This window comes from Podarcis vaucheri (genome assembly GCF_965113315.1).
Source record: "Podarcis vaucheri genome assembly, chromosome: 3".
NCBI lineage: Eukaryota > Metazoa > Chordata > Lepidosauria > Squamata > Lacertidae > Podarcis > Podarcis vaucheri.
Genome location: NC_138761.1, coordinates 99,534,024 through 99,558,600, shown reverse-complemented (window position 1 = coordinate 99,558,600; position 24,577 = coordinate 99,534,024). Strand labels below are relative to the sequence as shown.

Here is a 24,577-nt window from a genome sequence, read left to right as displayed (position 1 = left end):
TTCTTTAAAGGAAACCAAACAGAGGGAGGCTATAACAGATTTCTCTGCAGTTTGAAACTGAGGTTAGGTGCTCTAGCATATTGGGAGGCTTTTAAGAGAGAATTTTAGGCAAAAGAAGAAAGGAAAAGTCAGAAGCACAAAAGAGTCAGAAGCACAAAAGAGATATTAAGGCTTGGTATGTCTGCCTGGTCTTGAAACTGCTTTTTCTGCTTGTGTTTGTTGTTGCCTCACTTTAGATAGCTTGGTCAAGCCACGTGTTATGGATTAATATTATAAACAATGACTTCAAGTTTCATCAGCACAGGTCCTCTAAATGAATCATGCTCCTTAATCAGAGATCCAAAGGTGTGCTCATATATGCTCCCTGGAAACATATACTGTATTCATGAGGTTCCCGTTAATGCCGATGGAAGGACTAGCTCTACATGCATAATAAAGGGGGGGGGGAATGTTCCATGCATACTTGTATCAAATGAAATGAATGCAGAAGACATTTGTGGGGGCAGCCAGCTCTGGTGAGGCACAGAAGCTCCCATTCCCAGAAAAGACCGCTAGATGGACGTGACGGGATGGCAAAGAACCAAAGTCATGTCCAGTCATGGCAATGTGAGGATTTCCAGTCTAACAGCCAACAGTGGTACCTCTGGTTACGTACTTAATTCGTTCCGGAGGTCCGTTCTTAACCTGAAACTGCTCTTAACCTGAAGCACCACTTTAGCTAATGGGGCCTCCTGCTGCCGCCGCACCGCTGCTGCGCGATTTCTGTTCTCATCCTGAAGCAAAGTTCTTAACCCGAGGTACTATTTCTCGATTAGCAGAGTCTGTAACCTGAAGCATATGTAACCCGAGGTACCACAGTAGTTGAGATGCCTAGCAATCAGCAATCATGTGGTTGGCATTTTAAAAGTAAATTGCAGGTGTGAGGACCTACATTCAGAATGGGACCAAAGAAGAGAGTTAGGGAGTTCGTATTTATTTTGGGGGAGGGAGATTTTTAACCCTTCCTTGCTACATTCCCAACCAGAATTTCCTTCGAAAGGAGATTTGCAGGTAGGGGAGGGATGATCAAGGCCACAGCGGGGGTGGGGTGTGTTTCAATGGATTAAAGCCTTCTATCCCCACATTAGGTTCCTGATCTGGATTAGGATCGTGCTTGCAATTTACTTTTTAAAAAGTCGATCAAGCAATTGTTAATTGTGTGATTAGCATCTCATCTATAGTTTGACCCTCAAACCACCCCCAATAGGCTGCCATTTGAAATCTAGCAAAGGTCTCACCATATTTTGTATAAGATGCTTCTACTGATACAATCCAGTGCATGGAACAAAACAGAAAAATGTTGATATGAACAGTTTATGAAAACACCATGGTGCTTTGAACCTAAGTCCTTCATGAAATAACTAAGAAATGGCCAGCATTCCCTTAAAAAAAGAAATAAAAAAGAAATCTTCAAGAAAAAAACTGTGTTGTAATTGAAAAAGACAAATCTCAGTACCAGAGCCCAGTGGGAAGTTACCCTTCATCTCCAAGCGCTGCTGGATGCCCCTCTCACATGTCTTCCTCAAAGAAAGTAGTGAGAAGCTGTCACACTGAATAAATACCTAAAGAGCTGCTGATCATTGCCAGCTCTCATGCACTGGAATTCGTTTTAAAACAATACATTTCTCAGAATAGCACACATTTTTGGATTTAGAACAGAGGTGGGAAACCTGTGGCCCTCCAAATGTGATGGATGCAACTCTCACTGTCCCTGAGTATTGGTCCTGTTGGCTGTCTTTTGGACGCTGCTATTGGAGAGATGCGTTTGGTTTGGCAGCAATTCCCCAGCCGCTACAGTCCATGCCCGGAAACGTTTGAATCGTTCCATTTCACAGAAAGTGGTTGCACTGGATGGCTAGGTGATCACGCACCCTTCCATTGTTCTCAGTAAAATGGCCCTATTTCGTGACGATGGCATACACCTTTCCGATTGGGGGAATGATATATGGCTGGCCGATATTGCAGATGACTTGAGGCATTGGTTACAGATGTGAGGGTATTTGGCGGCGAGCCTTTGTGCTCTTGTGGTAGTTAGGCATTGTTTGACCTTGTGGGGGGGAGGGGAGGTGTGGCCATCACCTGCCCCTCCATGATTAAGGGTATTCCGTTAAAGGAATCTGAGGGTGTTGATCTTGTCCGAAGCCCAGTCGGGGGCTAGGGTCTTGACACGACCCCTACGGGAACACAAGGGGGAACTTGAGTTGGTTTGCATCAACAGGGCTCCCCCTACCGGGGGTTTACCCTTACCGGACTTCCTGCGCAGCGGGCAGGAGTCAGATATAGTCGGGTCCAAACAATGCCTAAGCCAATACCGCTCACATTCTGTAATTCAATAAAGTTGTGGCCAAATTTGCCCAATAACATAAACCTAATATCTGTGTCCTTGTGTGAGTTATTATCCAACGAGGGGGTGGATGCGGAGTCTCGACATGCAAATGAGAATCCAACAACATCTGGAAGGCTTTCCCAACACAGTGTTTTGTCTATTCTGTTTATAAGTTTCATTCAGCAGAATATCATTACTGTCTTTTTAAGACAGGAAAATATTACTGTTGTGCTATTAGGAATAAAACTATAAGGCAGGTGAGAGATTATCATGCACAGCTGACCATCCTATTAAAAGAAACCATAGATGTCTCACCAGAACATCTAAAAGTAATGTCTATTATGGACCTTCTATGATCATTATGGCTAAAGTTTGGTTAGCTTGCCATTGTAACCTCATGTTCTCAGAAATCAGCTACCAGAGTGGATAAAGAGAAAATGAAGGCTGTGTATACAGTCCCATTTACTCTGCATTCAGTGCTCTCTCACCCCTGGTTTGGGAAGCAGTGTACACAGGATATTAGCCACAATCCATGTCTATCCTGATATTTATTGTGATGCATTTTGCCCCTAACTAGCTTCAATCTGAATTGAGAAAAAAATGACCTAGCTGCATTTTAAACTGATAAAGTCGAACTCTAAAAAGAACCTGAAATGAAGCAGAGAGAATTCCTTGCAGGCTTTATCAGTCAAGTCATGTCAGAATAGCCTTATTTCTTTTTCTGATAGAATTACAAGCTTAGTGGATCAGGGAATGTCGTGGTTGTAACATATCTTGATTTCAGTAAGGCATTCAGTGAAGTCTTCTATTATATTCTTGTGGAGAAGCTGCTAAAATGTAGGCTAGACAATGTTACTGTTAAGTAGATTTGTAGCTGGTTGACCGACCAAACTCAGAGATTGCTCACCAAAAGTTGCTCATCATGCTTGGAAGAAGTGACCTTGGGGTGCCACAAGGTTCTGTCCTGGGCGTGGTGTTGTTCAGCATCATTTTAAATGACTTGGATGAAGGAATGGAGGGAGTGCTCATCAAATTTGCAAATAACACGAAACTCAGAATATATCTGTGATTTCTGCATTGCAGGGGTTGGACTAGATGACCTTTGGGGTGCCTTCCAACTCAACAGTCAGTGATTTACTCACAGATGAAAAATGCTAAATAAATGTGTGTTACCCTTTTCTGCAAATCAACTATAGTTTTAGTTTATCCTATAGGTTTTCTTTACACTTATTAGATGTGTTCCTTTTATCTTTTCCCTTTAAATACAAACCAGGGCCTAATGGGAAAAAATTTGTAAAAAACAAAACAAAATAAAATTATTTACTATGTTATGAACCTGCTTCTGTTTCAATACTTTGTGATTTTTGTTTGTGTTAACCCTTTTTCTTTTTCTTTTTCTTTTGCCTTTGTCTTTACTGTGAAGGGAACTGTTAGGGATAGAATCTTAAAAATATTATGTGATAATGTTCTGCCCCCCCCCCCAAGCCAAGCTAGGAAATGTATTTCTACAGCTGAAAAGGTGATTGTGCATATGTTTTGCTGTTTACAAGTAGGTTCCCTCCTGGAAGTCAGAGCAGAATATTCCGTACAATGATAAAATGAGACTCTTAATTTCTCTGTTTTACTAATGAATAGTTTTCAGCTGACACATTAGAAGCTATAGAGGCTGCAAGGGGCAATTGTAAAATACACTGTGTTCATCTGAAAATGCCTTTACTAAAATCAATAAAATGAGAGATTTTCCGGCATTTTAAATGTGCCTGCTCATTCTACCAGGGGCTTGAAGCAGAGTCAAGAAGCCAGTCCAGCTTTTGCAGGAAACATTCTTAACCCGTGGTCTATTCATAATCTAATTAGGTTCATCTGCCAACCTGGCTGTTTTGATTTGCAAATGTATAGGAATGAAGCAGCTCAGACAGCTCATCACCAAAACTGCACTGACATTGGGCAAAGCTGATACTCTGCTCAACAGATCCTTTGTGAATTGTAAGTTGCTGTTTTATGACAAAGCCACTCAGAGCAATTAAAAAAACATACATTTCTCGATAACAGAACTCTAATAGCATTCATGTCTAAGAAGTCCTTTTGTGTTCAATGGGGCTTGCTCCTGGGTAAGTAGGTATCAGATTGCTGCCTAAATTAGGGCTTATTAATGCTTGCTACAGAGATGCCTTCTTTATGCTATGGGCAGTTCTTGAGAAATATGACCCTGATTTTGATTACTGCTACTGTAATTTTATCAGTGCTACTTGTAACTGGTGTTTATTTCAATTATGGACAAGCTAGAATTGACACCAAACACATCTGTATTCCATGGTTGGGATTCTCTTAGAATATGTAAGTGAAAATTAGTGGCTATGTTTAAAACGAGTACTTGATGCCATAATTGGCTAATGTAGTGTTCTTTGGTCATTGTCAAATAAATAAAACTGAAGCCAACAACCACCAGTTGCAGTTGCAATTCCCCTCTCCACCAAACAAATGTGTCACAGCTCAGGGATGAAAAGCTTGCCTTCTTCCACTACCCAATTTTCAAGAAGAGGAACATAACAGGTGACATGATAGAAGTTTATAAAATTATACGCAACGTAGAGAAAGTGGTTAGAGAAAAACGTTTCTCTTCCTCTCACATAATACTAGAACTCATGGGTATCCAATGAATGCTGGAAGATTTAGGAAAAACAAAAGAAAGTGCTTCTGCACTTGTTGATTGGACAATGGAACTCACTGCCACAGGAGGAAGTGATGGCCACCAACTTGGATGGCTTTGAAAGAGGAGTGGACAGAGTCATGGATGGCTATGTTGTACCTCTACTGCTGGGAATCACAGGCGGGCAGAGTGCTATTGCACTCATGACCTACTTGCACGCTTCCCACAGGTATCTGTGAGAAAAGGATGATGGCCTTGATGGGCCAATGGCCTGATGTTCGTATATTTATATTACATTATGTATAATCTGAATAGTCTCGCTAATGCCATCTCATTCTGGTAAACTCTCAAGAGCGGTGCCAAAACTATGTCACTTTGGCTTGAAAAAGCCTAAACTCAATTTTTGGAAGTCAGCAAAGCTCATCTGTTTAATGGATATTCTGTGTCTGTCGTACACAGTAAGAGAGGCCTGTCACTACTTTCCCCCTCACCGAGCCCTTTCGTAAAGTGTTTGCATATGTCTGTTTCCCTGCTTCTAGGTTTTCTCTATGTAAGTGCCAGGACATTTGTTTCTCTGCTGAACCAAGTTGACCAATCTAGTTTCCTTCATAAGGACGAAGAACGGGATCCTCTAATTAGCACAGGCTTCCCTAACTGGCTTCCACAAGCCCCTACTTCTTGCCATTGCATATAATATTGATGGGATATGTCACCGGAGAAGTGAACTCCCTGTGCCAATCCTGTATTTTAGATTTTCAACAAGAGGCAGTCATGAGTTCAACTATTCATCTCTCGTGTTCATCCTACCAGATGCTTCTGTGAAGCACACATGGCCTGGCTGGAGCTGTTCCATGTCCTGGGTGGCCTAGCAAACATGATTGATAAGACTGTGGACACTTTGAAATGGCCTGAAAAAACAATGCCAGAAACTATGGAATTAGCACTATGAGTGCCTTGTTCCTTATACTATGATAGGACAAAAGTTTTCTTTTTAGAAAGCTTTAGAAAGTGTGTATGTGTGTGTGTGTAGCAATTCTAATACCCTAATTAACAAAACTATTTTTATCTGTAATTAAACCCTTTGCGTTCACCTATGCTTAAACAATTGGCTGTTCTACAGTTTATAGATAAACAAATATTTTGGTTTCATATGAGAAATTGCCTATAGGGCTGGAGGAATGTTTATTTGTGCTGGTCGTCAACAAGAAGTATCACTGAGTGTGTTTTTTTTTGTCATTGCCTTAAAAGAGATTGGGGGGGAAAGTATTAGTGTCCAAATCAACATTTTATTCCAGGGGCCTCAGTGATTATCTAGGCATTTCTGCATTTCTAAAGTTCTAAAAGGCATGATGGCCCCATAATAAAATTAATGATGTATTTATTCCAGATAGCTAAAAAGCATCATATTGTCTGAACTATATCTCGCTTAAGAATTCATCACAGATTACTTATTGATTTATTGCCTCCCACACATGCATCTCAAGGTGATGTACAGGTCGGCAGCATATTGGCCTGTACTTCTCCAGCACCAGTGCCTGGAAGCCTCATGACCTATACCCGCTTCTTGTTGGAATTTTACCCACCCAAAATGTGTGGCATAGATATTTAATTAATAATTATGATATTTAATTAATCCATCAGAGCCGTTGTCTTTGTGGCTGGTTTTGTATATCGTATTATTGTTATTTGCCCCACTGTAAACTGCTCTTTGACCTTAGGGAGAAGGGAGAGTAATAAATAGCAGCAGCAGCAACCTTACAGTAGTGTACAGTGGCTGCTAGAAAATATTCAGCCAGAAAAGCGCTCCTGCCTTAGCTGTGCATCCTTCGGGGGTTGTGCGGCTATTTCCTTTGCATGCTGAGCTCTGTGCACACTGGCCTACGATGAGCAACTGAGATGCTTTGCTAAAAGCTAATCTGTGCAGACCGCAGCCTGCACCTGTGGCAGTCACACCTGGAATTCAATTTATGCTGTTTTCCAGCAGGAACTGTACACGGAGGGGGGTCATATATGTCCTTACCCTCAGAATATTTGCACATGGATTGCACAACTTGCAGGGATCATGATACAGTGAGATAAACTTCTGTAATATCATTTTTTTCAGTGACTAACTTCGTAACCATTAATGGGCATGGTTTTAACTATGGAAAGGCAGCATAAAAATCAAATGATGCATGTATGTGTATATGAAGACTGACTACCTTTCAATTTTTGTTTCCCCTCAAAAAAAAGGTATAAGATATCCCCCCTTTATTCATATAAAATATCTAATTTCTATAACGTGCTATACTGTTTACTTCAATAATTAATATCCTACACCAGCAAGTTCCACAGATTAATTATACATTTAATAAAATGTATTAGGAAATCCAGAGCTTTTACATTTTTTATGAATATCTTAAGGGGTGATAGCTAACATTATGATGGGATCATGTATATTTGATGATATATACTACTTATGGCATCACGAGAACTTCCAAAACTTTTTGGACCAATGGGTGGCTGCTTTCTCTCACACAATTTCCCTTTTGCTATTACCAGTTTTATGCTGCCAGTATCCATATTTCAGCTCGCCAGGAATCCCAAATGGCAGTGACAGCCCATTGCTTTGTGTTTTGCAATTGGAACCATATAAAAATTTACAGGGCAACAATTACAGTAATGGGTTATAGCTGCCATCTTGAATATCCTGTGAATGCTGACAAAGGGACAGACTCTCTTGTGATACCTAGGGAAGCACTGAAAAGAAGTGAAACATACGGTACTTCTCAGAGAGCTCCTGTTGCAGAAATATAGGAGAGGGCTGTGAAAAGGGTTGACCTGTTATAAGCCTATTTGCACTAACCATTACAAAACTAAACAAGCAACAGACACACAGCCTGGGAAACAATTTTGCATGGGTAGCTGTGCTACCTTTATCATAGCTAAAACACCAGAGAATCCTGAAATATCTTAAAGACTACCGATTATACCATGCTATATGCTTTCACATACCACAACTGCGCTTGCCAGATGCAGGAAGAATTACCTTCAATTGGCAAATAGCTTTGGAAACAATACACTAAGGAGAGAAAGTACTCAATGTGGTGCCCCTCCAGATGTTGCTGAGCTCTCGTCTTTCTTGGTTGGGACTGATGGGATTTGGAGGAGATTGTGGGTACTACAGCCTTCAAACCTGGACTTCAAAATCACTTTTTAGCTACCCAACTGGAATGGCCAACATCATCTTCCCATAGCAGGACTTCCATGCTGTTATTCCGTGCCAAATTTCTAAGGGGTTGCTTGCTATGGGGAAGGCTTTGGCCATATTCTGTCACAGATTAATGTTAGTAATTTGCACCATAGCTGAGCCATAATGAGACGGTAAGTGCACAACAAGACAGCTAAGCCTCACATTACAGCAACTTGCAGTCGCTAATCAACTTTAGCTTAGTGATCTGCATCAAAAATCCTTTCATACTGCTGCAAATAAGGCACAGATGAATTTGCAAAACAGGGGCCCATGCCAGCAAAGAAGGAGAAGGAAAGCAGATTGTTGGAATTTTCCGTAACACAAACACCCGCAAATGCTCGGACTTGATTCTATAGTGGCATATATTTTTGTTTCCAGGAATTTGAAGGAGGAGATAACTTGACTTCAACTTTCTGCAATCCAAAAGAATGAACAAAACAATGGTGAAGAGTTTATGGGTAACAAAAGGGCACAGGCAACCATAAGCTGGTAGAATAGTGGACTGTTCCAAGATCCCGCTTATATTCAAAAGCTCACCAAAATATTTTTCCTTGCCCCTAAAGCTTAAATGGTGTCGCTACCTGTAGGTAGTTTACAACAGGATGCTCAAAATCCTTTCACTATGTGTCTAGACGCTATACAACACCATCTGCAGTCACCAAGTGAGGGTTCGGTGCAGCTTCCAATGCAGAACGCATAGGGAATGCAAGGAAATTAGGTCTTACTGCTTCCGTCCAATTTGATAGCAATGTAAAAAAACACACACCATATTTTCCCTCTATAAGACGCACCAGACCACAAGACGCACCTAGTTTTTGGAGGAGGAAAACACGAAAAAAAATATTCTGAATCTCAGAAGCCAGAACAGCAAGAGGGATCAATGTGCAGTGAAAGCAGCAATCCCTCTTGCTGTTCTGGCTTCTGGGATAGCTGCGCAGCCTGCATTCGCTCCATAAGACGCACACACATTTCCCCTTACTTTTTAGGAGGGGAAAAGTGAGTCTTATAGAGCAAAAAATACGGTATTTAAAAAGTGCATGCATTTTAGGGTAGTATGTTTATTGATACTAAATATTTAATTTTCTAATTTTGAGCTTGAATCACATCAATTTGCAAATCCTACTAGCGACCACAGACGAACAAAACAGTGGCTGAAAAGCGTGCCTCAATAAATCAAGCAACACTGCAGTAGTGAAAAAGCCAAAAGAGCTGTTTCAAAATCAGAGCTGTAAGGGCGTGATAGAAGAATAAAGATTCTTAACTGGATCTGGGCACTGAATGTCAATCCTATTGGAATCCGCAAAAAAAAACAACAACCTCAGTCTCCCTCCACATGAGAGGACTTCACCCCTGCAACAATTAATTCTCAGTTAACACCCTCTCATTGACACATCATTTTGAAGCAATGTGTGGTCTGAGATGAGGAAGGAAACAATTTCCTAACCTTTACTCATTTGTGAGTTACTGCTATGGACTCAAGAAATGGTAAATACTTCCTCCCTTGTATATACGATCTTTCTCACTACTCTATCCCCAATCCCCATCTCCTTGGCAAGCAACATAAAAAGAACATGATTTTGGAACAGTGTTTTGTCTCTGTCTTTGACAGAACAGACAAATTCAGAATTATATCCAACGGTGTGATGCAGCTGATGGCAAGACTTCCATCAGCAGAATGGGGAGAGAAGCAATTTTAAATGATCCCCCCTGCAGCCCATCACAATTCTAAATCTGCTCAAGTGTGGGGGTTCTGATTGGGGATCTTGCCAAAAATTGCTTTGCTTCCTATTCTGCTGATGGAAGCCTTATCATCAGCAGAGTGCCGCTGCTGGGTCCAACCCACTTCCACCAATTGAATTTAGGCTTAATCTGTAAAGGATGTACCATCATAATGGATTTAATGTGATCGACCATTCTCCCTTAGTTTTATTCCTGGATCTTTCATAAACAACTCAAATTAGAAACCTGTAGGCTGTGCTAAGGGATCTCACTCATGCAACTCCTCAGTCTTAACACTACTCAATTGCTAGAAGCACATCTGGCTCAGGTCTCTTTCCCCTTTAAGTACTGCTTCTGGCAACTTCTCACCATACAGAGAAATAGAAGGTGCATGGGAGGCTTAATGAAGTTGTAGTGACGTCTGCGGGTTTGTGAATGACAATCTGGATTCCACCACTACGTGAGGTGCCCCAGGTGGCTAACCGGAGGAAGTGTTCAGTTACGGAATGCCCTGCCTATAAAGGATCACCTTGTAGCACCTCCTTTGCGGTCTTTTTGTTATCAGATGAAGACCTTTTTATTCTCCCCAACTTCTACATTGTGAACTTTTGAATCTACTGAATTTCAAGCGTCTTATGAATATTTTTACATAAGCAGTGCATTTTTCTACACTGTTTTCTGCTCATGTGCTACAGTTTTGTGTTTCACGATTGTTATTGTTTTCAATGTTCTGTTGCTGTAAGCCATCCAGAGAACACTGTTACTGGGTGGAATATAAATGCTGTAAACAAAACAACAACAACAACAACAACAACAACAACAACAACAACAACACATGCGACGATTTCTAGTGATGTGGCTGAAGATTTTACATCTTTTGCTTTTGGAATACAGATTTGAGCATCATTTCCCCAAAAAGTTCATCTGTAGCTTACAATGTAAAATGAGATTCTGCACACATGCACAATTCGAAGGTGGGGGGAACCTGATTATTGTTTTCAAGTGGTCTCCAAAGATGCTTGTAATTGCTGACTCACTCCTGAATTGAGCGGAGGGGTTGTTCCCAACATTATGAATATAATTCCCAAAGTTCAACAAAACAGCCACATAATATGCTTGGAATGCAATTACAGTATGGAGTAGAAAATGCAAGGAAGAGGGAGGAGAAAGAAATCTGGTAAGTAATTTTAAAAAATGCAATTTTTCAAGTTTAAGCTGGTATGCTATGCTTGAAAAGGCTGATAAGCATAGGCTACAAGTTGTTGTACATCTGCAGAACAGTTTTAAACGCATAAGCATTCGTAACTGACAAGCAATACTAAGTTCTGAGAAAACGGATGCAAATTAAGTTTCAGTAACATAGAATAAAAAGAAAGCACAGAGACAAAATGTATGGGGGGAAATAGTAAAGCATATATTCATTCTCTCTCTCTCTCTCTCTCTCTCTCTCTCATGCTATAATTACAAAATTAAGAAGAGCTCGGCTAGATCAGGCCAAGGCCCTTCTAGACCTGCATTCTGTTCTTGGTGGTCAACTAGATGCCAATGGAAAATCCCCAAGCAGGAGTAGAGTCGTACCTTGGATCCCGGATGCCTTGGTACTCAGACTTTTCGGCTCCCAGACACTGCAAACCCAGAAGTGAGTGCTTGGTTTGCGAACGTTCTTTGGAACCCAAATGTCTGACAGAGTTTCCACGGTTTCCGATTGGCTGCAGGCACTTCCTGCAGCCAATCAGAAGCTGCCTGCACTTTGGTTTCTGAACGTTTTGGAAGTCAAACGGGCTTCCGGAATGGATTCCGTTCTACTTCCAAGGTACAACTGCATAGCGAAACAGCACTTTCCTCATGTTATTTATTTTCATACAAGCATTTCTGTACTGCCTTATCATAAAATATCTGGGTGGTGAACAACAATAAAACATGAAACTCCACTTAAATAATGCAGACAATCATTTGGCTAATAAAAATAATTAAATAGCTGCAAAAACCTGTCAACATAACAAAGTCTTCAAGAGATGCCTGAAAGTCAGAAGCAAGGGTTCCAGCTGAAGCTTTCATCCACAGCATGGGACCAGCAACACATCTATAGCTAATAGCGCTCTTGTGGATGATCTCAGTGATTTGAGCTGGGATATAAGAGCTCAGGCAGTTCTTAAGGTATCCTGGAAATAAAGTATGCAGAGAAAGGGGAAAGGAAGCCTCAGCTTATACTTATTTCAACTCTTCTCTATATCAGGTCTAAATATCTAACTAGCTAATGTTGAGGTTATGGTTCAATATTCTTAGCACACCCTTGTTATTTTCTTCGCATTGTGCTTTTAAGTGATTTCTAGTTCCAGAGAATAAAATTACTGACTTCATGAAGAGCCAAAGGGCACTGTCCGAATTATGCTTTATAAATTATTTTACATAATCCTTCTTTCTTTCCTGTTCCAAAGACTTCAGCCACCTGAAACAATAGCTAACTATGTTTGAATAGTACACTGAAGCTTGACATGGAGGAGAAGCTGGGGGAAATCATACCTTTTTCACTGTGGCATACCATATACACAATTATTCTGCATCTCAGCCTTTCAATTATTTCATTTCCCCTCCTTTCCATATTGCCACTTCACCCTCATCCCCCCCCCTGCAAGAATAGGACGCACCTATTTTTTTTTGGGGGGGGAATAAAGGGGGGAAAATATTTCCCACCCAGGTGCAAGGCTGGGGGAGGGGAAGCCCGAGCTTCCCCTGACCCTAGCCCCCAGAACATGCAGCTCTCCACAAGCTGTGGGAGCCCAGGCCGGGCTCCTACGGCTTGCGGAGAGCTGCGCGAAGCTAAGCCTGGGCGCGCTGCGCCTCCCCGCTGTCCCCCGAACTTGCGGGGCTGGCGGTGGAGAGAAGCACGCTTCTCCCTGCCGCCAGCCTCCAAACCAGGTCGGGGGACAGCGGGATGGTGGCGTTCCGCCTCCCCGCTGTCCCCCGAGCTTGTGGGGCTGGCAGTGGGGCTCTCCAGGCTTCAGCGAAAGCCTGCATTCGCCCCATAGGAAGCACACACATTTCCCCTTCATTTTTGGAGGGGGAAAAGTGCGTCCTATAGGGCGGAAAATACGGTACGTTCGGCTAAATGGCATTGCCCTGGGCAGTAATATGGCTCCACGACACGCCAGTACACTCAAATTCGCATCGAACAAGATTTCCTTAACAACCCAACCCAAATCTAGTTTATTTGTGCACCCTTTTCAGCAACCCAGTGCCCATGAGGGGAAGTGAGGCAGTTGCCTCAGGTGGCAGATTCGGCAGAGGAATTATACAGGTGTGGCAGCAGCTGGGGTTTTTTTTGGCATTTTTTGTTTTGCCTGAAGTGGCAAAACATCCTGGGCTGGCCCTGAGCATACCCAAATTGCATCACGGTCTCCTTCCATACCTGATATACATGAGTATTACCAACATTGACTAGATGTATGCTAAAAGCAGCCTTACAAACAGTTCACCCTGGCCTTCAATGGCCTTCATCACGCCATGAATCAACCTTAATCCACATAATAATCCGCTTTCAGGAGCAGTATGGTGCAAGTTTGTGAAGGCCACATTAAGGCTACTGAGAACAGCTCAGCCTGAGACTCTTAATCTCAGGGTTGTGGGTTAGAGTCCCATGTGTTGGGTGCAAGATTCCTAAGGGTCCCTTCCAACTCTGCAAATCTAAATCCAAAATCTCTTCCTTTGGGAAGGAGCCCATTAACAGCCCAGCTGTGCAGAACTGAAATATGCATGCCGTCTAACCAGCCCCAGAAAGAGGAAGCATGGTACAGCTTCCTAAAAGAAGTTCAACATCTTTGGTTAAAAAAAAGGCAGCGCAACAATTTCAGTGGTTTTCTTAAAAAAAAACCACTTTGGGGGTGTCAGTAATTTTACTTTTTGAAATATGGCAAGCATAGGAAAAGCCAAAGTGACAGACAAGGAAAGTCAGTATTATACTAGCCTTGTAAGAAAAAATGACAGGACTTCAAAATTGAATAATTACTGTTCTCAGCTGAAACCTCCATGATGCTATCATTAATTATCTGCAAACCATCCTGGAAGATGATGATCCCCTCGCACAAAACTTTGGCCTGTGGAAACAACTGGTCGGCCCTCACTTAAAAACAATGCCGAACCTGAAGCAAGTAGCAGCATAATGCCACTCAGCAGACACAATGAGGTAGGAAACACATAATGAGGCCAGGTATCACCAGTGTATTTCCTTCTGTCCCAGCAACACATGTATATAGTGTATATAGTGTATATACTGTATATAGTGACATGAGATGTACTATCCAATGCTCGTTCACCTACACATCCTTTAGTCTCATACCTTGGTTGTTCATTTATTTGGTTGTTCACTTTCAACAATCAGGACAGAGTTTACACAGAAGTATGAACAGACGTAAACCGCACATTAAAAATGGCAACACAAAGAAACCAATGGGAAACTACAATTTCCGATGACTTACACAATTTTGGACATAAAAATTCCAACATTCCCATAATCGCTGTTTTTAATACATCTTATGTGACCCAGTTTCACTCCTCCATTTTGGACACAAAGAGACTATTTAACATAAATACCCTATAAGCAGCAAATTTCTAATTCTAAGGATGTTATATAAGCAGTTGCTGTTTCAGTGTTCACAAGCAGCTATGACATCCTGATTAAAGGAGGAACAGATCAAGTTTAGAATTTAAAAAATCTGCTGCATACTACAGTGTATTTAGTCTGTGACAGTTTTCCTTGAGTGTTGAAAGTGCATCTGGCTGTTACTTGTCTGGTTAAATGCTTTTTTATATTCCAGCAATAAGGGGCAGAGGGTGGAATCATAGTAAAAGGTATAAAGGTATAACTATTAATCTGAAGTCCTCATTACAGAGTCTTACATATCTGCCTGTGAAAAATACCATTTAAAAAAATGCGGGACAGATATTAGGAGAGAAATGTTAAATTGGGTGTTGTGAATCTTCAACTTGTTAATTTCCAAGCCCTTAAAATGCATGGGTAGCTTCAAATTTATATAAGATCAGAAAGAATGGCTGTGATGTCTTTTAAAAAAGGACACAGAAGCCCTAGAGATATGGCATAAGAAAGGATAATTTTCACTAGACTAATTATATGTAAGTAAAAGAAGGGGGGAATATATATTGGTAATGGAGCCTGACAGGGACATGTGGAATTCCTATCTAGCTCATATTTTCCTTTGAGGTGGGCTCTTACAAGCCTGGCTTACGAAAAAATTCTGGCACCTCCACATAGCTGAATATCAACTAAATTCAGTGTTTTTAGGGTACAATCTCTGTGGGGCTTTTTTGGAGTTGTGGGGTTACTGCCAGAGCTAGAGTTCATTCTACTGTTCATGGTGGCTTGTTCTTGTTGTAAATTGTATACTCCCCTTCACCCAAAGATCACAGGGCTGTTCACAATAGAAACATACAAAATTGCCATGGCAGAAGGTGGGAGGCATAATAATTGGACCTTATTGCTGTGTTGCTCCAGGTTGTGGGGTCCATTGCATCTGAACTGGGATCAACTTCATTGCAAGATGGCAGTTGAGACTAGCTCAGGAACCAACACAAGACATACATTACAATGCAATACTCCAGACGTAAGCTTACCAGTGCATGTGCCACAGCATGCATGTGTTCTGTTTCTAGCTCAGGGTGAGCCAGGCATCTAAAAAAAGACAGCCACATCTGCAAGTGTCCTACACCTTCCTGCCATCTCCAGCTGAGAACTTCCAAAGCATAAATAAAATGCTGAAAAGGTAATTTAAAATAATCTTTAAAAAATGGTGGAAAACAGAAACCAATCCTACCAGCCACATCAAAACAACGAATAAGGATTTAGGAGCATTTTCGGAACAGAAGCACCTTGGATCCTGCAAATGTGATCATTGTTAGGTGAAGAAATGCCTCTCCCTGTATTGTGCTGCCCATGATTAGAGAGGAGACATAGCACTGGCTTCAGGCTTCACTGACCAGACCAAGAGAAACACAGGGCTCCAGAAAACATTACTACGACTGCCCTACCTTCCCTGCACATAAACCTAGCTTCAAGTAGATTAAATAATTGCAGAGGTGCATATGCAATTTCCATGTTTAATTAAATAACGCAACAAGATGCAACATAATTTCAGGAAATAAAACCCAATGCAACATGCATATATACACAGTGGTGCCTCGCAAGACGAAAATAATCCGTTCCGTGAGTCTCTTCGTCTAGCGGTTTTTTCATCTTGCGAAGCAACCCTATTAGTGGCTTAGCAGATTAGTGCTATTAGCGGTTTAGCGGCTATTAAAGGCTTAACGGCTTAGCGGCTAAAAGGCAATTAGTGGCTTAGCAGCTTAGAAAAAGGGTAGGGAAAGCGAAAAAAATTGCAAGACTCGCAAGACGTTTTTGTCTTGCAAAGCAAGCCCATAGGGAAATTTGTCTTGCGAAGCGCATCGAAAAACGGAAAACCCTTTCGTCTAGCGGGTTTTTCGTCTTGCGAGGCATTCGTCTTGCGGGGCACCACTGTATGTGTATATGTGTGTGTGGGGGGGGGGAATCTTTTATTGCCAACCTACTGTAGTTAATTTGGAGGTGCGCTCATGCCTCAGACTTCAAGAAATTAACAACCCCCTGAGCAAAAGAAGGAAAAGAGTAACAACTTCCTGGTAAACAACTCCCCATAAAGAAACTCATTGCTGCTATCTGTCATGCTGCACTAGAATGCTATCAATTCAGTTTGTTTTAATGGTAGCGAGTAATTTGCAGTTGATCCGTTTTCCTGTTCTTATCTCGTGTGTGTTTAAGTGGGGGGGGGTCTGTGCGGTTTCAGAACAGCTATCAGAATTTTGTTTCATTTATACTAAAATTGCATATGGCATAAATAGCTTAAGACTGTTTAGAAATGCAGCAGTCAAATGATAAATTAATAAGAGGCAAGCAAATAACACATACCCTCCATGTAATTAGCATAAATTAAAGTGGAAATACCACAGAGCCCTCTTGAATGTAACAACGATAGGAAATAAGAACACCTTTTGCATTCAGTCTTGGGCTTGTATGTTTGCTACCAGCGCCAAAACAAAATAAATCAAAGTGCTAGAAAGTAATAAGAAAACGTTAATTTAAAGCTCATATGCAAGCCCTGCACATAAACATCTTTACCAAGAACCGGGGGGGGGGGGGGGAGCTGGCAGTAGGGAGAGCCCAGCACATGAATTTCTGTTAGATATCCGATACCCAAAGCAAAACAGATGCCGAGAGCAGACATGGGAGCAAGTTTTGCACTATTACCATTGTTTCATCAGAGACCTATTGACCTGCTCAAGGCATTTACAAATGTGCTTTATTAAAGCTGCAGCAACGTTCAGCCAAAGATAAGGGTGGTTTTTTCCTGAGGCTGCCATTAGGTCTTGAGCTAGAGAGAGCAACTAATGATTATTTCTTCTGGCGTGTGAGGCCATCCCCATTGGGTCCTGAAGTATTTCCTAGTAGAAGTCTATGCTCACGGGCACTGACTCTCTCTCCCCCCCACATCCCAACTCGCAGACACTTTTAAAAGTGCAAGTGTGCTGGAACTGAAACACCCACTACTGCCTCTCTAGCCTCCGCAACCTTACTTTTTCTTTTCTCAATTTTCCCTTCTCTCTGCACGGTCTACCACCTGCCCCTTTCCTTTGTCCCCACAGCCTAAGATAGGAAGTCAGACCCTGAGGACCCAAAGGCCAAGCTGCTCTTTCTGCTGTGCCACCATCTCTTTCTCGCTTGGGGAGTCATACCCCTGTTGCTTAGGAGCTGTATGGAGTCTGGCTACCCGGGCATTGTATTCTGAAAGACAATGTTAATTGCTCTCATAACCACTTTCTCTAGCTGGTTCACAATTACATTCCAGCTGCATTTGTTGTTGTCGTTGTTTCGCAAAAAATAAATTAACATGAATGCACAAGTTTCAGTCATCTGAATGTTAACCAAATCATGTGTTAAAAAATAGAGGAGATGTGGCTGCAGTTTATATCTTTGTTGTGCCATAGTAGGCTCAGTGACCCCAGCTTGTGATGTGGGGAGAAATAGCTATACTTCTTGAAGTATAGAGAGGTTCCACTGGTGCTCAGTCTAAAATCAACATAGCTCCCAGCTACAGTTGCATTGTCAGGTTATATTCAATACTGTATACATTTTTAAAAGGTACCATCACCCTGACTGCATGCAGTTCCTAAACAATCCCCATTCACCCAAATGCATGAATGTGTGTGCGCGCGCACATACACAATGCCAAAATTGTTGACAGTGTAGTTATTTGCAAGGCATTTGAATTTAGGCAACTTCTAAGACTGAATAAAAATCTTAAACTTGGAGCCTAGAGGTAGAAGTGCCACTATTGTTTGCATTTACTATTTCTCCTTCTCTCTGCGTTCCTTTAAAAAAAAAAATTTTTTTTGAAAAAAAATACCATGTTTAAAAAAAGACCCACAGCTTAAGAGTTTTATTCCCCTGGTGTTACAGGTTTCCATGGAGATGAGTGGGAATCCCAATGAACGAGGGGTGTGTGGCTATCTATCTCTCACTACAGTATTTGGCTTCTGAACAGCTGATATATTAAGCAGTTGTCAGAAGTACCGAAAGCACTGCAGAAATTAGAACTTCGACACTTGGGCTATTTGGGCATTGGAGAGTTGTGAGCATGGAGAAGTTGTGGAGCCTTGAATGCTGCCCCAGCTCCCACCCCAACCTGGCCATGATCAGCAGCTAAGGGGTGTGTGGAATGGATCTTTTAAGCCTGATCACCTGCATATGCATACAAGCCTCCTTGCAATCAAGAACTCTGCATGTTCTGAGCTCCTGGTTGTTGGAAGGCTTGCAGGTCCCTTTCACTGAATGTGGCAAGGCTGGGAATGGAGGTTGCGGCACACAGCCCTGCACCAACACCATTTCAGCTTCCTAGCACCTGAAGGGTGAGCTTCATATCTGGGCTCCATAGGTGAAGTCTAACTACAGCTACGGGTCATGAAAGCTATCTTTTTAAAGCTATTTATTAATTAAGGATATAGATTGTGTCCCTCACATGTATGATACAATGCTGATTTCAACACAGCCCAGGACTTCAAAACAACACAGAAGTACAGAAAAGGATAGTTGCAGGGATCCCTGTTTTCTTATAATGCAGATAGATGGTTAAAGGCCTATCCTCTATTAAAAAAGAAGAAGAAGAAGCTGTAGCCACTTAGAAATCTAACACATAAAGGAGGAAGGTTCTCAGCCAGTCTTCTCTCTAATGCAGGGGTCTTCAACCAGTGTGCCGTGGCACCCTGGGGTACCTTGAATAATGGTCTGGGGTGCCACAGGCAACACTGACCTCTGTCCCTCTTTCCTTCCCTCCCTCTTCTGATGCTCTCTTGCCTCTCTGCTTCCCAAAGGCTTGCACAGCTGTTTATTGCAGCAGCCTTGGCTATAAGCTCCACAAGTGAATGGTGCCTCTGGGAGGCACCTCTTTTTGGGGTGGCGGGGGGAGGGGGCAGAGCTCAGAGACCAGGGACAGCAGCAACTGCTGCCTGGAGGACTCCCAAGGAGAGGGGAGAGGAGAGGAGGCTGAGGGAATACAGTGGTACCTCGGGTTACAGACACTTCAGACACTTTACAGACACTCGGGTTACAGACACTAACCCAGAAATAGTACCTCGGGTTAAGAACTTTGCTTCAGGAGGAGAACAGAAATCGCGCAGCAGCGGCACGGCAGCAGCGGGAGGTCCCATTAGCTAAAGTGGTGCTTCAGGTTAAGAACAGTTTCAAGTTAAGAATGGACCTCCGGAACGAATTAAGTACTTAACCCGAGGTACCACTGTACTCCAGAAGGGAGGGCGTTCAAAAATGGGTGAGAGACTGCCAGCTCTGTAGACAAGGGGTGACATAACTGGGCTCCTGAGCCCTACAGGGAGGGGTGCTGCACAAAGAATGTAAGCTTGAAAACCTCTGCTCTATTATACTAGATTTATGGATGCAGGGATTTTGTTCATCATGGAGAAGTTTTCCAGTACTCTGAAGTGGTACAGGTCTGACAAGGCTGTAGCATGTGATTACTGTGACTATGTGAATCAGTTCTTAGGTGAGGGTAACAAGCTTCAATGTACAAAATTAAAACTATGCTAAATCCGGACAACATTCAGACACTATCAGGTTTACCATTTCTGGTACTGCAAGTAAGTGTTCCGGCAGTAGAACTAATTAAAGCAGAATCTAATTTTCCTAGTATTGATTTCTCACCACAGATGGAGAATTAAAACGCATCTACCTGTTCAAATTGCCACTTAAACTGTGAAAGCATTAAAACTTACAAATCTAATATGCCCCAAAACTTCAACCACACCTTTTTAAAAATCTTCTTCGTAAGAGGAAATATTTTCTGGTTACAGAAATGCTGATTGCAGGTATATGGTTTGGGTAGATGAAATGCCAATTGGGGGGGGGGCTTCCCTTCCTTCATAAAGAACTGCATAAGCACCACATTCATGATATCTGATCCTGCTTTGTCCTTGTTCACATGTGCACCAATAACTGAGAAAGAAGACAAAGCAATGAAACATAATCAGATTAGATAAACTAGAGAGAGAAAAAGTTCTACTCTCCCCAGATTTGCCTTGTTAATCTATCACAAAGATGGCTTTGTGAGGGCTTCTAATCCAATCCAAATATCCTTTATTATACTAGCCATTGGCCATGACAAATAAGGGCTTCTAATGGGAAGGAAACTTTTTTGTACAAGAACCTCCTTCACCCAACACTTAAGTTGTAAAACTATGTATGTATGTATGTATGTATGTTGCCTTCCAGATTTCCAGATACCAAATACAGCTAATCAGGACCCTAGGATGAGTTACTAGGGGAACTTTGGGATAATAGAGCTTTCAGGAGTATGCTCCACTTTTGAAATATTAAAAAAGAAGACACATATTACTTTATATGTCTGTGAAAAGTTGCAATTCGGTGTTAACGAAGCACAAATAAGGGGGGAAAGGAACAAAGCAATATTCTGTAAAGAAGAGGGGAAATGTTAGTGTTTCCCTTGAAATGCAAGCATCTGACTTTTCTAAGAAAAATTCCAGCTGCCTGGAATCACTCTACCGGAGATTAGAGATGGGCAAAACTGGAGACAGAGGGAGAGGTGATGCCCTTTTCCTTCTCCTACGATGACAGCAAGAGACATGATTGCTGTCACTGCTCTAGTCCTGTGTGCCTCTTGCCATTTGTTCTTAGTTCACTGGCACACATAATTTATTCATTGCAAGATGCACCTGTGCAGTTGCTGGTCAAGGGTGATGTAGAATATCCCTCTGAGCAAAACCAGCGAACCGCACAGAAGGCACAGAATCTGCTGCGGCATCCCAAGTGCTTTCGATTAACATAGTTTTGGGAAATTCAGTCTCGTGCAAATACTGCTGCTGCTTTCATTTTAACTGCAGAGCGCCTCTTCTGCCTTTGTTTTTGTTTTTAGCGCAAAGTAGTTACATATTCAAGTAAACAACTTATCCATGCGATTTTATTTTTCAGCTCTCCAATCCGGAAATCAGCAAAGGAGAAAATTATTGGCGACAAATACCAAAAACGTAAAAGGTGGAGGGTTCCTGAGGAGTAAGTCGGTGCGGCTTCTACCACAGGAAAGCTTGTGCAACTCACGCATCAGATAGCAAACATAATAACATTTGTCATTTGTTAAGGACCTCAGTAAAATCTAAGGTCCTCTCTAATAGGTAAGAAAGGACCCTGCTATACTTGGGAGGACAATAAAAGTGTAGAGGAATTAGATTTAAAAACCAGGGTGCATTTATGAGACAAATGCATACCAAATGCATACCGTGTATACTAGCACTTCCAGAAGTAAGCAGCACTCCACAAAAGGAACGAAACTCTTATGGATTTCATCTGACCAATGTATTTGCTGATAAACAAGCTATTTTAGTTATATTTACATTCATATCCTACAATGTTATCATATCCCATGAAAGAGCCCAGAGTGGCAAACGGGTCTTTGCCCACCTCCTTTTATCCTCAAAATAACCCTGCAAGGAATATTCGGCTAAGAGACTTTGGCTCCCTACATCACACAGCCAGCTTTGTGAATGAGTGATGGCTTGAATCTGGCTCTCCTCGGTTCAGCTCTGACCCTCTAACCCCTACACAACACTAGCTCACAATGCAACTAGCAGTAAGGTCTGAGGGTTGTTGTTTTTTTAAGTGCAAAATGATGCAACAATATTACATCATACTAACCTGCTTCTGCCTTTATTTGCACAAGTCACTTCATTTCTTAAGTCTGACCCCAATTCTTGCATTATTTCTCTAGATGCTGATATTTCTGAAACAGGATGATTCTATTCCCTTATTGGTTCCCACCTGTCAGTTTAAAACTGTGCCAGGGAAACAACAGACCCACGTTGTGCTCCTCTTACCCTTGATATATTTCCAGGAAGGAACAGACATCTGTTCTATATGCCACAGGTGGGAGTGTGCATGCCCAGCTCCCCACAACATCACATCTAGGTTTGGCCCACACTCCCAGCAACGCCTCTGGACAGCAGGGAATATGCCACACTCCCGCTGCTACTGGTGCTCCTACTACAAATTTCTGTGTTTGATACACAACTCATGTTGTTTTCAATTTCTGCAGTTTGATCTACAAGTCAGGAAAGGGCTAAGCATGCAGAACTTGCTCAGGCTTCTGTGTCTACACCATATGTTTGATTTAATATCTTCGAACATTTTATCTCCCTCTCGCACAAAAGTGTATTCAAGACATTATATACATGTACACACCCACCCACCCACCTCTATTTCCCAGGGTTTTTTTGGCGGGGGAGGGGGGACGACTAACAACATTACACAGCCCATCGAAAACTAAAGGGAAATCTTGCGAAATATGAACAGCTAGAAATTTGTAAGTGGGAATAATGGTGAAACACACATGTGTCATCTGGCTAAAGCTTTGCAGCACAGAAACACATATGGTATTCCAATTGAATTCATGACATTAAAATTAAATTACTATTAAAACATACAGTAATGGTAGAAAGATAAGTAGCGTATTATCCCGTCAAAATGCACAACTCCCTATTTCCTATATGTACTGTTATAGCAGCTGCTGAACTATAAAAGAATACCACCTCAGGCATTTCTGAGTCTGAGCTGATTTTGGCCTTTGTGCAAATAACAACCATGATGGAGTTCTAAAGCGTCCCCCCCCCATTATGAATTCTGAAAAAGTCAACAGAATAAAATTCAGCTATGCCTTTCCTACTAAAAGACCCAGACAATATAAACAAGAAATTCTGTTGATCACTGGATCTCTATGATTTTAGAAATCATAATAAGAACACAGAACAGCATCAAATTAAAAACTAGTTAAACTAACATTTGTTGGACCATTCAGTGCACTACATCTTGACATTTGGTAGCATATTGGGATAAGACACAGCCATTCTGGCTTTGAACAGGCCAGAAGGGGCGGGGGGGGGGTTGCTGTCAGTGTTAGTGCTACTGTCTATTTACATAACACATAAGAGATAATTCAAAAGTCATACACTATAGCAGGATGTTCAAAAAAGACAAATAGCAGCACAAAACAATGCCTATTGAACTAGCTCCACACCAAGGGCTGGAGGAAATCAGCCCAGTTCTGAATCGCTTCAAGCCATGTTTAGCCATGTTAAACTTACACTATGGTGAAGAAAAGTAGCAAAGGCAAACCGTGGTTTGGAACTGCTTGTCTGTTTTTATTTTCTATCTCAGCAGCCATCTTCAGATGCTCTGCTCCTCTTGTCTCCACAGTGAAGCAGCCGTTTATCATGGAACAATAGCCCAAATTATGGCTTTTCAACTATGTGTGGAGTAGTGGTTAAGAGTGGTAGACTCCTAATCTGGTGAACTGGGTTTGCGTCCCCGCTCCTCCACATGCAGCTGCTGGGTGACCTTGGGCTAGTCACACTTCTTTGAAGTCTCTCAGCCTCACTTACCTCACAGAGTGTTTGTTGTGGGGGAGGAAGGGAAAGGAGAATGTTAGCTGCTTTGAGACTCCTTCGGGTAGTGATAAAGCAGAATATCAAATCCAAACTCTTCTTCTTATGATTATAATTTTTTAAAATATCTATGCCGCCCTTCATCTGAACATCAAGGGTCAGTTTACAACATGAAAGCACAAAAAACATACCATAATAACAAACAAAATCAATAACCCCCCCCCACAGTTTAAAAGGCCATATACTGTTTAATTAGCCAAAGGCCTAGGAGAATAATGTTTTTGCCCAGCACCTAAATATATGTAACAAGAGTGCCAGGCAGGACTCCCTGGGAGAGAATTCCACAAGCAGGGAGTCACTGCAGAAAAGGTCTGGTCTTGTGTTGCCAGCCTCCAGACTTCTCACGGAGAAGGCACACGAAGAAGGCCTTCAGATGAAGATTGCAGGGTCCAAGTCAGTTCATCTGGGGAGAGGCGGTCCTTGAGGTATTGCAGTCCCAAGACATTTATGGCTTCATTTATGGCGTTAAAACCAGCACTTTAAATTCGGCCTGGAAACTATTTGGCAGCCAGTGCAGCCGGGCCAGAATTATACGCTCAAACTGTCC

General features: G+C 41.9%; 1 protein-coding gene across 16 annotated transcripts in view; it reads right to left on the bottom strand.

Moving 5' to 3' along the window:
- MYT1L (myelin transcription factor 1 like) overlaps positions 1-24,577 on the bottom strand; it is a 285,138-nt gene that overhangs the window by 114,547 nt on the left and 146,014 nt on the right. The gene's annotated exons all lie outside the window — the stretch shown is intronic.